The sequence below is a fragment of the Aulonocara stuartgranti genome (genome assembly GCF_965226115.1).
Source record: "Aulonocara stuartgranti genome assembly, chromosome: 19".
NCBI lineage: Eukaryota > Metazoa > Chordata > Actinopteri > Cichliformes > Cichlidae > Aulonocara > Aulonocara stuartgranti.
The window spans coordinates 9,697,191-9,711,182 of NC_138955.1; the positions used below are offsets into that span (position 1 = coordinate 9,697,191).

General features: G+C 39.9%; 2 long non-coding RNA genes across 5 annotated transcripts; one reads left to right on the forward strand and one right to left on the reverse strand.

Moving 5' to 3' along the window:
* Nucleotides 1-5,954: 5,954 nt before the first annotated feature.
* Nucleotides 5,955-8,910, reverse strand: LOC309695979. 4 transcript variants are annotated; one of them, XR_014273280.1, is made up of 3 exons: nucleotides 8,660-8,910; nucleotides 6,782-6,966; nucleotides 5,955-6,689 (listed from the first exon to the last, which is right to left on the reverse strand). It is a non-coding gene; the product is annotated as an uncharacterized lncRNA (long non-coding RNA). The 4 variants fall into 4 exon arrangements; XR_014273281.1 differs by lacking the exon at nucleotides 8,660-8,910 and adding an exon at nucleotides 8,376-8,634; XR_014273282.1 differs by lacking the exon at nucleotides 8,660-8,910 and adding an exon at nucleotides 8,376-8,634 and having other exon boundaries at nucleotides 6,782-6,973.
* Nucleotides 8,911-9,090: 180 nt separating this feature from the next.
* On the forward strand, nucleotides 9,091-9,910 carry LOC309695768. The gene is made up of 2 exons (XR_014273232.1): nucleotides 9,091-9,234; nucleotides 9,319-9,910. It is a non-coding gene; the product is annotated as an uncharacterized lncRNA (long non-coding RNA).
* The last annotated feature ends 4,082 nt before the right edge of the window (nucleotides 9,911-13,992 follow it).

Genomic DNA, 13,992 nt, shown 5'->3' on the forward strand with positions numbered 1-13,992 from the left:
TTATTTTGTGCCTTTTGCATTTGATGTATTTCTTTATAGTGTGTTTGTATAATTTGGCTTGTTTGGTTATTTGCATTTCCTTATATAGTTTTATGCCATTTTGCAATTTTTGTATAAATGTGGGCTTTTTGTGGTTATTTTATACTTTGTATGTTTTGTCATGTTTTCATTGTGGGTTTTTTGTCCTTGTTCACACTTCTGTTTACTGTCTTTGCACTGACTTACTGTGAACACCTTTCTTTTGTGTTCAGTTCTTCACCTAGGAGGTCAAAACCTTTTTTCCACATTTTGTATGTTACAGTCTCTTTGTGAGGAAGGGTACAGAAAAATTTCTGCAGCATTGAACGTCTCAAAGAGCACAGTGGCCTCCATTCTCCCAAATATTGAAGAACTGAAACCACCATGAGTCTTTCAGACATCAGGGTAGAAGGGCCTTAGATGTGAAGCTGGCCAATAACACGATGATAGTGAGTCCCCAGAAAAATGCACCTGAAGGAATCTCAGAACAATGAGAAACTAAATTCTCTGGTCTGATGAAATAAAGAACGCTTTAACCTGAATCCCAGACATCATGCGTGGAGGAAATTTGGCACAACTCACCAGCTGACCAATGCCGTTCCTACAGCCAACTTTTGTTTTTCTTTTCAGAAAATGTGTGCAGAACATGACTTTGTGTCAGCTTTGTCTTCACTGAACTGTTTTTCTTCCTCTTCAGCAGCTGCAGTCAGTTCCTGCTGTAACAGCTCAGTTGTCTCTGCAGTCTGACTGGGGGAGAAATGTTTTCTTTTCCCAACTACGACCATTTGCACTTGGATGAGTGACGAAACATTTCTCCCACAAAACGCTACGTCCAGATCAAGAGAATCAACTTTTTGGACATTTGCAAAATATTTTATAAAATTTTGAAAAGATATTTGATCAAGTCCAGTGATCGTTGTTGATCATTTTCATTATTTATGAAACAAAGTTGATCTCACAGTCTGCCAGATAACTTCCCTAGAAACTCATTCAGTTTTACAAATATCTAATTTTATGTAGAAATGTGGATATTTTTAAATTTCTCTTAAATGTTAATTCATATCTTTTTAGTATTTTCCAATTAAGATATTTCAGGTTATTTTCAAGCCTTAATTGTCAAACAAAGTGTTTGTGGATTTATTTCTTTATTGTTTTTATTTTGAAAATGACTTTTTTCAAATAATGATTTATGGATTTCTACTAAAAAAAATTAAAGTGTCAGTAACCACAGAACAGCTTTGAGTTCATGGATGATTGATTGTGCTTGTAGTTTACTACAAGTCCCCAACAAATATGTAAACATTACACTTAAAAAACGTGCTCATGAACTTTTACTCATATTCAATGATAAATATAAAGGTTGAATCACTATAAACACAGTTGTATACTTCTTTAGTTTTAGTTTTATTCAGTGTGTTTGTGGTTGATGAGTCTTGTGTTAGTGGATCAGTTATTCTCATCACAGTCCAGCACGCTGCACCTGCAGCCTTTAATCAGACTGAAGGAGGTTCCTGTACTGCTATAAATCACTGTTTAAACATCCGACTACAACGACAGCCCAAATAGTAACAATCTCCAACATCTTCAGACTGAAACCCACTGATGGTTAAAGACTGAGAACCAGATCTACTTCTACTGAATCGAGAAAAGGTTCCTGAGAAGAGATTTCATTTTCAGTATATAAGAAATTCGGTTCAAAGGTGATGCTTTTCTTTAGTGGTTACACCTGCTGTTAATCAGTTAGTTTAGATTTTAAAATTTGAGACTGTAGATTATCTATTTTAATGCTAAATTACACATATTCTTGCTGTCCATTCATTTTATATGCTTTTTTGAAGAAAAACAAAAATCAGGAAGAAAAATGTTTATTGTTGTTGTTTTTTTTAGTAAGATGTCAATTTGTAGTTATTTAGTTATTTTTTTGTCTAAACAGACACGAAGGTCATTCGTGAAATAAGAGTCTTGACAGTTAAAGACAAATTTGGGCCTATTTTGGAAAAACTGCAGCATTTCCAGGATGGGATTGTAACCTCACCTGGACACACAGTACCAACCAAAACATTTACTGCAGTAAAGCCTTTGACTCCAAAACCTCCAACAGTTCCCATACTGCAAAAACGAGGACCTCGGCTTGGGACGTTGCTGCGCCGTGCAAAAGTCGTCCCTATAGACAGTAAGTGGTTTTCCTCAGTAACTGTAGAAGATGCTGAATAATCAAACTTTAAATTAAGAGATTATTTAAAAAGATTTTAATGAACAATTAATCACTGCATCATGTACAATGCTTCGAATTAGAAGAAAGTACCGTTTCTTTTTACTAACCTTGTTGATTATCAGACAAGAAAGCAGACAGTCAGTGCAGTCAGAATAATCCAAGAGAGGGCAGGGTCAAACTCCCGCCTCTAGCTACACCTGTAGAGAGCCTGTCCCACAGCTTTAGTCTGCTGTCTTCAGACGACTGGTAAGAAACGTAGTAAGGAGACATTAAATACTGCACAGAAACAGTGCTGCATAATGTGGCTGTGTTATTTGTGGTGTTCCTGAAGTCGTGTTCAATGTTGTGTTGTGTAAATACAGGATTAAGAAAAGACAGGGGTTGCAAACTATTCAGTCTCTGGCAAAGCACCACTCGGACATCCTGAAGACTAAACTGCATGAAGTGTGTCTGGTCCTCATTGAGGAGGTATTGCACACTTTATGTTTCTTATATGTGTTTCATGCAGCTAGTTTCCCTTCAAGTGCATACTACAGCCTCAACTGATGATTTTCACTCACATTTTAGGTGAAAAACCAACGCTCAGCAATAGCCTGTGAAGCCATACATGCCATCGATGAGCTCTACATTCAGCTCCAGAAAACAATGGACCCAGAAGTTGAAGCAACAGGCCGAGCTCTATTGCTGAAGCTTGCACAGACCAACAACAACTTTCTTCATCAGGAGGTCAATCTGGCGCTTGATGCCATGGTGGAAAATTGCAGCCATGGACGGATTCTGAGCGCTCTGTTTAACACAGGACTGACGTAAGAGGAGAGAAGAAGCTGTAGTGATTTTATTAGAAGACATGAAAGAGAGATCATGTTCACTGAGTTGTGTGTCTAATATTGTCCTTGCTCAGCCATCGCTGTGTCGCAGTGAGGAATAGCACGGCTCAACACCTGCACAACTGACAAACTTGGAGCAGCCGTCATCCTGAAAGCAGGAAGCTTCACTGAAAGGTTTCTAATTGCTGCCTCTAGAATGGCAGGGGATGCTGCACCTGAAGCCAGGTGGGTACTTTTAAATGGGTTTAAATGGGTTTGAAGTGCATCAAATTTATTTTCTGTGAGTTTACACAATTAATGAAAATTAATGACAACTGTAATCTTCCACAGGTACCATGGGCGAACAATCATCAAGAAACTGACCCTTCACAAGGACTTTATGAATTTGTGGATGAAGATTGTCCCTGAAAAAGACAGGCGTCCTGTGGAGAAGAGCCTGAAAAAGGCTAATAATTACAGGCAGCAGGTCAGCATCCAGACTAGGCTCTCCTCTCCAGCAGGGCCTGGGATCCCCAGATGTGACAATGCAAGTCCTGACGAGTACAGAGGAGAAGGGCGGCTGCTACAGTAGCAGCAGCACTCTGAGGCTAAGCTGGGAAAGTGGTTGGAGGTTCAACCATCATGACCACAGACAGTCCCAGTCGCTCTGCAGGAGTAAACTTCTCCATCTTCAGGACTACAAAACGATTTCTCTGAAGGACAATATTATTTAGATTTACATTAATTATTATTACATCATTCTTATTATTACATCATTTGTATTATTTCATTATTATTATCACATTTTTAAGATCCTGAATGAACAATGAATGAATAAATCCCTTTTTTTTTTCATCTGAATTAAAATGGCACTTTGGTTGGCACACATACAGTTTCTGTTTTTCTGTCAACAAATATTAATACATTCGTAGTTCTCTTGTTTTCATTTTTAGCCCATGATTTTGCATTTTTATCAGGATTCAAAGTCATTTTTATAACATAAAGAAATATTAAATAAATATTAAGAATTAGTATAGAAACATTTTGAAAAGAAATGAAAATGATTGGGTAGTAACCTCTTTTTTTTTCAACACAGAGGTTGTAAAATGTTAGCTTTATTCGAAAAAAGTGGTTAGATGCTTGTTCAGAGTCCAGCAGGTGTTTGTTCAGCCACTTAATGACTTTGAATCACTGTGGTGGACTTTTTGTGGAGGAACCAAACTCATCAGTGGTTATATGTACACAAATCTATCAAGAATATAACTGCAGCAACAAGACATTTAGTCTCAAGTATCAGAACTTTTATAAATCTATATTAATAGATGATGTCTGGCAAAACTTAACACCAAAATAAATCAACAGTTCACTGCGTTCACTTTAACACTGTGTTACATTCATGTTAATTAAAACATCTTTGCAGACAATAAGGTTTTTATTCAGCTCACAAAAGAAAATTGATGAACATTAATAAGGCTCATAAGTAGAACTGTGAGGTCACTTTTCATTTCCCTTCAATTCCTTTGTATAAAGTGCAGGTTTTGCAACTTTAGAAAAATAGTTGCATATTTGGAAAACATTTTTTTACCTGGTTTGTTAAATTTATTCATGAACAAAAACTTACATAAGTTACATAAATATTTAAATTCAAGTAAATGCTGCATCTAAAATCCATGACTTGATTTAATTTCTTTCATTCATTGTGTTTCTGCTTGATGACTCTGGTTGTCTTTAGTGGACCAATTATTCTCATCAGTCTCTTCATTAACAATCTGCACCTGCAGCCTTCAGTCAAAGTGAACGATGTGTTTTGTAAAGCTATAAATTACTGTGTGAACACTCCACCATCATGCCAACACAGACAGTAATAATCTGCAGCAACTCAGAAAATCCAACATGACAGTGTTATTGGAAAAATCATCCTAATGAGGTTTTCTGTGTGAGTCCATTAGAAAATCTTAAAATCTGAGGAGTAGTAAGACATAAAAATAATTATTTATTTATTCATCTAATTTTATTATCGTTCATTTTATCTATTAGACTTAGAAAGGATGCTGGAATAACATAAAAATAATTAAACATATGTAGCCTCAGGATCCTTTAACCTACCACATGAATTTTTCCTTTCGTACATTAGGTTGACAGTAATGATAGTCAGTCATGTGATTTTTGTGAGAACCACAACTTGTCAAAAACTTCTCCTGCTGGCTTCCAGCAACATGAACAACTATCTTAATATTAATGAACTATTAATGAATCTTGCTGTGGTTATGGGCAAATGTTTGACTTGTTTCCTGTTTTTACTCTAAACTGACACAACAGGCTCCTCATGTGTCTCTGCTCTCTCCTCCTCCAAGCAGCTCTCTGTGACTCAGCAATGCTGCATTTTAAAGATGAGCAGAAATAGATTAGAGACATTTTATACCTTCAAATCCGCTCTTCTACAAAAGCACTTAAGTAACAAAAAAAAACATGAGAAAAATGCAAATGAAATTTGAAAGTTTTGGAGAGAGGTGGACAAACCTCACATCAATTTTCAGTGTTTATTCTAAGCTGAACTAACAAAGTCCTCATTTGTCTCTGCTCTCACCTCCAGCAGGGCTCTTTGCTCCCCCAGTGATGATAAACCATCAAGACAGGAGTTGAGTGTGAGATAAGCAACCTGCTACTCTTAGCAATATGAGTTGTAAGGTTGGAACAAACAGCACTGCTGTACAGAGTTGGCAACATCAACTTAGAGGGTGATATGTAACTTAGCTGGTGGGTATGGATGTTGTTAAATGGTAATAGTATGATTATTACTGCAAATACAGCTTTTAATGATGAATAAGATTATCTTTGGTCTTTCAGATATAAATGTGTTGAAATAAAAAAAATCCCAACTGTAGATTCATTATTTTGACAATGATCAAGAGAAAATCAGTGTTTTTTATTCATTATACAGGTGGCAACATACAATGATAAAAATCTTAAAACAGATTGTTTTTTTATCATTACCAAGTAGCTTAATACGAATATAAATATAAACGTTTATGCTTCACCTGTTTATACAAACAGCAAAACTCTTCATGTGAATGTAATGTAATTATTCAAGTAATGTAATGTTAACAGAAAATGACTTGATCACAGCAGATGTTTTTAAAATTCTTATTTCGAAATGCCTCAATAGACATGACGTGTTTAAATTAATTTCTTTATTTAGTGCTTGGTGAGGTTAATGTCTGCTCTGTGTTCACTGGTCTGTGTCAGAGTCTCTCCTACTTCAGCAGCTGCAGTCACAGCTCAGAGTCTCTGCAGTCTGACTAAAGGAGGTTTTTGTATGACTACAAATCATTGTGTGAACACTGGCCCGCTATGCACACTCTTACAGTAGTAAACTGCTGCATCTTCAGCCTGAACTCCACTAATGGTCATAGAGAAGTCAGATCTGCTTCCACTGCCACTAAATCGAGATGGTGTTCCTGAATGACTTATGCTTACATGTCGAATTAGGAGCTTTGGAGTTTGTCCAGATTTCTGTTGATACCAGAACATACACTGACCAGCACCACAGCCACCAACAGCTTGGTTGGTCCTACAGGTCAGGGTGACAGTAGATCCAGGAGTAAATGTCACTACTGGAGGTTGAGTCACAGTCACCTGACCGCTGCATCCTGCAGACAGAAACAAATCATTCATTTATCAGCAGAAATCAATGAGAGAAAAAGCAGCACATCATGTTTGAAATGTTGCTGAGTGAATGAACCTGTAAAACAGCAGCAGGTCAGCGTCCAGATGAGGATGGTGATGAGAGTCATGGTGGTTGTGCTTTCTGCTGTGTTGACTGACAGATGTGAGTCCTGCAGTGTTGAAGTCACAGGACTATAAACCTTCTCAGTTCTCTGGAGGATCAGCTGATGATGCAAAGCCTCCTCTCTATGGAAATCATTTCTATGTTCTCAGCAACGAGGGACGCAAAGTCAGAAGAAAAATAGTTTGAACTAATACTATTATACATTATACAAACTTTAATGATACCACTGACTTTTTATGTAATGGAGGAAAATATAAAGAAAATATAATTCTGCATTTTTAATATCTGGATTAAAACAGCACTTTGGTTGGTAAGCTTACTTCATACTTTTGGTAACAGACATTGCGCCTCTATTGTTGTTCTAAATATATTGCCAAAATCTCATAATTCATGTTTTAGCATTTTACAGTTTCTTAGCTTTTCTTTTTCTTTTTTTTTTTTCTTTTTTCATTCTTTCATTCACCGATTTATTTCTTTTCCTCAGACCACGCCTGATCTGTTAATATCAACAACGCTGCACACTCAGAATTGTACAGCTGATTCTTCCCTTCAGACCGCACTGGATCTGTTACTTCAGCACAATAAACACTGATTTTCCTTCAAAATCAGTTTACCAAGAGCCACAAAACCATTTCTGACTTGATTTTCTGAAATTCTGTGTCACTTAAACATCCTGACCGCACCAGGTGTTTTCTGTCGGACTTCCTCGTCCGAAATTACTCTTTTTACTCACAAACAAGTGTATCTCAAAATGATCTTCTGATCATAGCTATTCCTGAGGCCACAAATGTCAGCAGCGCCACCTGAGTAAAATCTTAGTAAACGTCTTTACTAAGGAGGACGTTTTTCAACTTTGTGACCAAACACTTATTGAACCATAAACTGACCAATAACTCTTATATTCTCTTATTCTTTAATCACACATTGGTCTCTTCCATCCATCCATCCATTCACTTCCGCTTATCCTTTTCAGGGTCGCGGGGGGCGCTGGAGCCTATCCCAGCTGTCATAGGGCGAGAGGCGGGGTACACCCTGGACAGGTCGCCAGTCTGTCGCAAGGCTAACACACAGGGACAAACAACCATTCGCACTCACATTCATACCTAGTGACAATTTGGGTTATCCAATTAACCTATCCCCACAAGCTGCATGTCTTTGGACGGTGGGAGGAAGCCGGAGTACCCGGAGAGAACCCACGCAAACACGGGGAGAACATGCAAACTCCACACAGAAAGACCCTGGCCTGGTGTTGGAATTGAACTCAGGACCTTCTTGCTGTGCGGCAACAGTGCTAACCACCGTGCTGCCCCACATTGGTCTCTTTTCTCTCCTATTTCCTCATAACATCTCATGTTACTTTTATCTCAGTACTGTCTTTTTCTCAAAGTTTCATTATCCTTACTTCAAAGCTTCTCATTACGTCAAAGCTCCCCTTCATCACGGTGTTAATGTTATGCTAACATAGCTGTTTCGCTAGTCACATAGCACATCACTATATACCAGCTAGCCAAACTTCAGTAACCCTACAAACATCACTGCTGCTTACTTTCCTGTCTTCATGTATGTCCGAAGTGATAGCAGAGCTGTGCCTTTTAATTTGTTTTAGAAATCCCTCAGTCAGAACCTGGTATATTATATTTAGATGGAAACTAGCGAGCTAACTCTCTGCTAACTTCTAACTCCGTTACATTTCCGTTACTGCAAGTGTGGCTGTGCACGGTGTGGACTTTAAATATACCACTGCCTCAGAGGGCAGTGGCTCGAATCCCATGCAGACCATTAATTGGGGAAGTGTGCTGAATAAAAAAAATCCCTGGCTCTGAAATTCACCTGCTATGCTTGCTTGGATGGGTTCTCTCTGCCTTTTACCGCTGTCTGAAAATCACTTTTCCCTCAATCAATATTGGTTGTTATGGTTGCTATGGACCGCCAAACACGCTTTTCTTCATGTCCAAACAAACGCTCAATTTTGCCTTCATTAACACAAATTATACATCAAAACATAGGTATTTTTCTTGCCTTTCACAAAATGGCACTGTCATCATTGTAGGAGTTGCCGTTTTCTCGCAAATGGCCTCGAAGCAACACAGTTAAAAAAAATGTCCACATACAAAGTATATGGAGATTTGAGTGAAAATGACAGCTGAAATTCTGTAACAGAGGCGTTTTCAACTCGTCATATCTTCTAGATATATTTTTCTTTAGAGACCTGAAAACCGCCTTGATTTTTTTTATTTTTATTAAAGCATGTGTAACAAGTGTCACCTGGCAGTTTGTTGCTCGCTGCCAGGTGATTGGCTGAAGAGCTGTGAAAAGGTAGTGGGTGTGTGGGGTGAAGTCAGCGCTCTTCTGTGGAAAAAACCAGAGGCAATTAATTCACTCAGGTGCGAGTGGGTATACTGTCGGTAAGAGACTTTTGCCATTTTTTGTTTGGATCTTTTGCTATTGCATGTGCCTATTTTTTTTAATGTGTCATTGGACTTTTTTAGTGTGACCACGAATTTTAATAGAAGAATTGATCAAGCCCTAGATCGACTGCGCGCAGGGAAACTGATCAATATTGTAGGTATATTGAGTGTTTGTTTTAGTTTCATGATTTTGAATGGTTTTATAAAATTGCTATTTTATTGGGTAATATTTTAATTGATAATGTTGTTTGTTTTTCAGCTGTGCTGTCTCTGCTGTCCTTTTTTTGTTCTTTTGATTGATTTGTAATTTTGTTTTGGTTAGTCCGTCCAGCCGTAGAGGCGGTTATTGATTGAGAGTAAGTTTTGTAAGGGCGGACTAACCTCTCTTTTGTTTTTTTTATTTTAATTGTTTGTGCCACTTCCCTTTATCTCTCAGATCACAGGCCATACATAGCACTGATTCCCAGCTGCGCTGAGACCCGAATTGTTTGCAGTGTGTGCCACGATTGCAGTGTCACTAAGCGGGGTGTGACGGGTTGTAGTGTTATTTCGCACAGTTTGTGTGGTAAGTCTCATGCGCAGCTGGGATATCGGCAGGATGTGTTGTAAGTCCTGTCTGGAAACGACTGGGAATTTGTATGTTTAACTTATGTAATAAATAAATGATCAATTATTTCTTTGCCCCGTTTACTCATCCCTTGTCCTCGGTTACACATGCTGATTGTTGCAGTGAAAGAATGATGTCGACAGCCCGTGTACTTTTGGAGTTACAGAACATTTTGTAACACGAAGAAACAGCAATTTTCACCTCTCAGTTGTGGTAAACGCTTGAAATATATTATGGAGAACGCGCTTTGGGAGCCAGAGACCCGGGTTGAAATCTAGCCAGTGGCAGTATCTAATATCTTTCCCTAATTCACTTTATAATTACAAATTCTCAACACTTGAACATTCCCACGAGTGCTCTGATCAAAACAGTGCAAGAATGAGCTCTTTAGCTTTTGATTTTCAACTTATCCACATTTCTTTGCGGACACTCCTGCATGTCACAAATACATTGCACAAAGCGCATCTGTGGCTGTGTACCATTTGTGGTGCGTTGGCTCCCTCTGCTGGTACGCGCCTCATTCAAATGTCGCCGCACATTTAAAAATGCAGGGTGTCTTTACACTGTCATAGCTCCTAGATAGATTTCTTAAGAGACCTGAAAATCACTGTGATTATTCACCATAGCCTGCTGAGTCTTACAGTGAAAGAACGATGTCAACGTATAGCATTGTCGGTTACTTTAATTGTGTTTGGGGTTTTTTTTATCAAATCCTACAAAACAGGACCATTGTGACACAAAACCTCTCACCAGTGTTGGGGAGTAACGGAATACATGTACCGCCGTTACGTATTTAGAATACAAAATATGAGTAACTGTATTCCGTTACAGTTACCGTTTAAAAAAGTGGTATTCAGAATACAGTTACTTTGTTGAAATAAATGGAATACACTGGGGTACTTTCCTGTTTCATTTTGTTGCGGGTCAGGACTGTTTGGGTTTTGTTTGACAGCTACGTTCTTTTGTTCCAGGCGGCAGCGTTACGGTTGCCATGGTTACAGGGCGACGCTCTCTCTCTCTGCGACTGTGTTTCCTGGGTGAGAGAGCGCCTTTTCGTTGTTGTTGTTGTTGTTGTGCTAAGCTAACAGGCAGAATGCTACAAGCATAGCTCTAAAGAATGTAGCATCATGTTCAGTGTAGTCCGTGCTGCTGGGAGAATGGACTGCCATACACGTTATGTGTCTGTGAGCGCTAGGAGGGAGAAAAAGGGGAGTGGAAAGGTACGAGCAGTCATCGAGCAAAAACGGGAGCTGGAAGCATGTAAATATAATAATAACCACTGCAGCCAAGAAGAGCCTGACGAGCCCAGTTGTAAGTAAGTGTTGCAGGAATTGCTGTCTTGTGTGTGACTGGGTGCAGTAAGGAGTGTATGTAATGTGTGTGTGAGCATGCGCGTGAAGGAAACGCGGGGAGCGAAAGAGGAAAAAAAGAGAGTGAGAGAGTGTGTCATGGGTAGAGGGCGACCGGGAGCAGCGTTCTAACGGGCTACAGGCTATGCAGTGTGTTTCCAAAGTGTGCAGTACTGTTATTAAAGCCTCATCTCTTCAGTACTCTCCGGTGCCTCGGCTGATTTCTGTCTGCCTCACTACTCCACAAAAGTGAAGGGAGTTAACCCCGAAGGAGGACAAACTTCGGCCCTGGAGGAAGCATCTCCCCTCGTGTCTCCCGACCACGGTCAGGGGACTGACGGCGAGGAATGGTTAACATAAGCTATTAAGACTCGACTGTACACTGTGTTCGTGTTTTCCTCCGAAAACAACAAGTTCCGTTGGAGCAGCCTTTCAACGCCTCTCTCTGTCTGTCGCAAGAAAAGTTGACCCACACAACAAAGTAGAGCTATTTTTCGGCTACCAGCCGACAGGGACCCTGCCGTATTATGCTGGGCTTACACTGTGCGATTTTTTTCAGTCGCGCGATTCAGCTCCTGCTCAAACTGTACAATTGACTCGCAGGGGTTAGAAGTTCATAGGTCACGATGCAGGGTCTCACACTATACGCCCCGATGCTCTGATGCGACCTGAGTGCTCACACTGTGCGTCCATAAAAATGAAGGTTATAACATAAATTCTGTCGCTCGCTCTCCCTCTCCGTCTTTCACTCACACAGACACACCACCACCATCAACTTTGCTAAATTGCTAATGAAAAACATTGGTCAGGCAGCTGTGATTGAGCAGCAGTGTCGATCCAACTATTTTCACGGTTGTTGTGGTCGTGATAATTTTGTGAGGCCACATCGAAAGGGCTCGGATGGTTCTACAGGTTGTGCCTCCCTCGCTTGTGTCCAGATCACACGCTGCACTGCCGTGCTACGCCGTCTTTTTCGCTGACATTTGTGTTTGCGCGTGCGCAGTGTGGCAAACTGCGGTGACACCCTCACGACCAAGCGATTGATGATCGGGAGCTGGTCGTGAGGTGTCAATCGCTTCTCGTTACCCCACGTATACTACACGATGCACGACGCACAATGAAGGCCAAAATCGGGCCGATCGCCAAAACGATCGCACGACTCAAAAATCGGCTCAAAATGGGCCAAAAATCGCACAGTGTGAGCCCAGCATTAGTCAGAGGTCCCTTTACTACAGTTCGGAGTCGCGGACCTTCAGTAATAGTAATAAATCACACAGCAATAGTACATTCACGTTGTTGTAAAAAGCATGATAATATTGTAGCGGGTCAGGGCTGTTCGGGGTTCTGCTTGTACAGTTATGTTTTGTGTATGTTGCCATGGTGACGGGTGACGCCCTCTCGCTGCGACGGTGTGTCCTTCCGGGGTCAGAGGGCGCCCTATGTGTGTTGTGGTTGCCACGCTGAGCAGTTAGCTAGTGGCAGTGTGTTCTTCTGCAAATGTTATAAACGGCTGTGCTCCCTGGCTAGCTCACGGGAAGCAAGACCAAACGATACCTCCGTCTCCTCCTTGTCTGAACTCGCCACAATATATTAAGTAATCCAAAGTATTCAGAATACGGTACTGTCATTGAGTAACGTAACGGAATAGGTTACAGAATACATTTTGGGGCATGTATTCTGTATTCTGTAATGGAATACATTTTAAAAGTAACCTTCCCAACACTGCCTCTCACACACTAACACAGACTCTTTATACAGATACAGAGCTTTACATGTATAAATAAGGCAGAGAAAAATGCATAAAACACAAGCTATCAACAGACTGTTGGTGGACACCATGTCACTCTATTTTGTTTTTATCTTGTTTCTTTTTGGTGTAGCCTCATTAAACAAAATGTTTATAAAAATGACCACTTTTATTATGAATTATTATGAAATTAATAATTCATTATTAATTATTTATTATGAACACACCTGCAACCCTCAAGTGGAGGTGGCAGAGAGGAGGCACTTGGAGTTTCAGTCGAGAAAGTGTCCGTGTGACTGAGTCCTGTCCCATCGCTGCTTCAAGGTCTGTCGGTCCAGCTTGTTGAGGGCCTGAGAGCAAAGATGGATATCCTGGACCAATTCTGACAAACTGTCCAGATCTTGACTCTCCCAAGGGCCAGAGACCTGACAACCTGCAGGTTAAGCAACAAAGAAACATTTTATTTCATATCCATAATGTCCATTTCCCCCCCTATAAATATTTGACATCCAAATGTAGCCAATTAGCTAGCATCCAGCAATGTTTTCTGCCCCATAAAATGGAAAATTAATTCACAACTAATCTTTTTTTTTTTTATCTTTAAACCACACTTCTATATTGTAATGTCTGTGTGTGTACTCACCATGTAACACCTCTGTGCATACATACTAAATGTTCAAACTTAGAAATGTGTCAAAAGGAAACAGACTGATAGCAAGAAACAAACTGTTGCCAAGTACAACTTTGCACAGGTGATAAAAACATCAAAGAAATCCAAATTGTGAATTAGTGTGAAACTCCATGTCCATGGAGTATCTCCAAGTTCACACATATGCATACCTTCGAGGTTTAGAAGTGTCAGTGGTCGACGGGCCTCTCTGACAGACGCCAGGATGTTGTGAAGTCCCGCTGATGTAACAGACAGATTTCCTGACAGATTCAGACTCACCAGTGTGGGACACGACGAGAGGCACCTGTGAAATTATAATAAAAAGTCCAACAGGCCAGTAAAGAGTGACAATTTAAACAAAGGCAAAGCCCTAATAACTTGA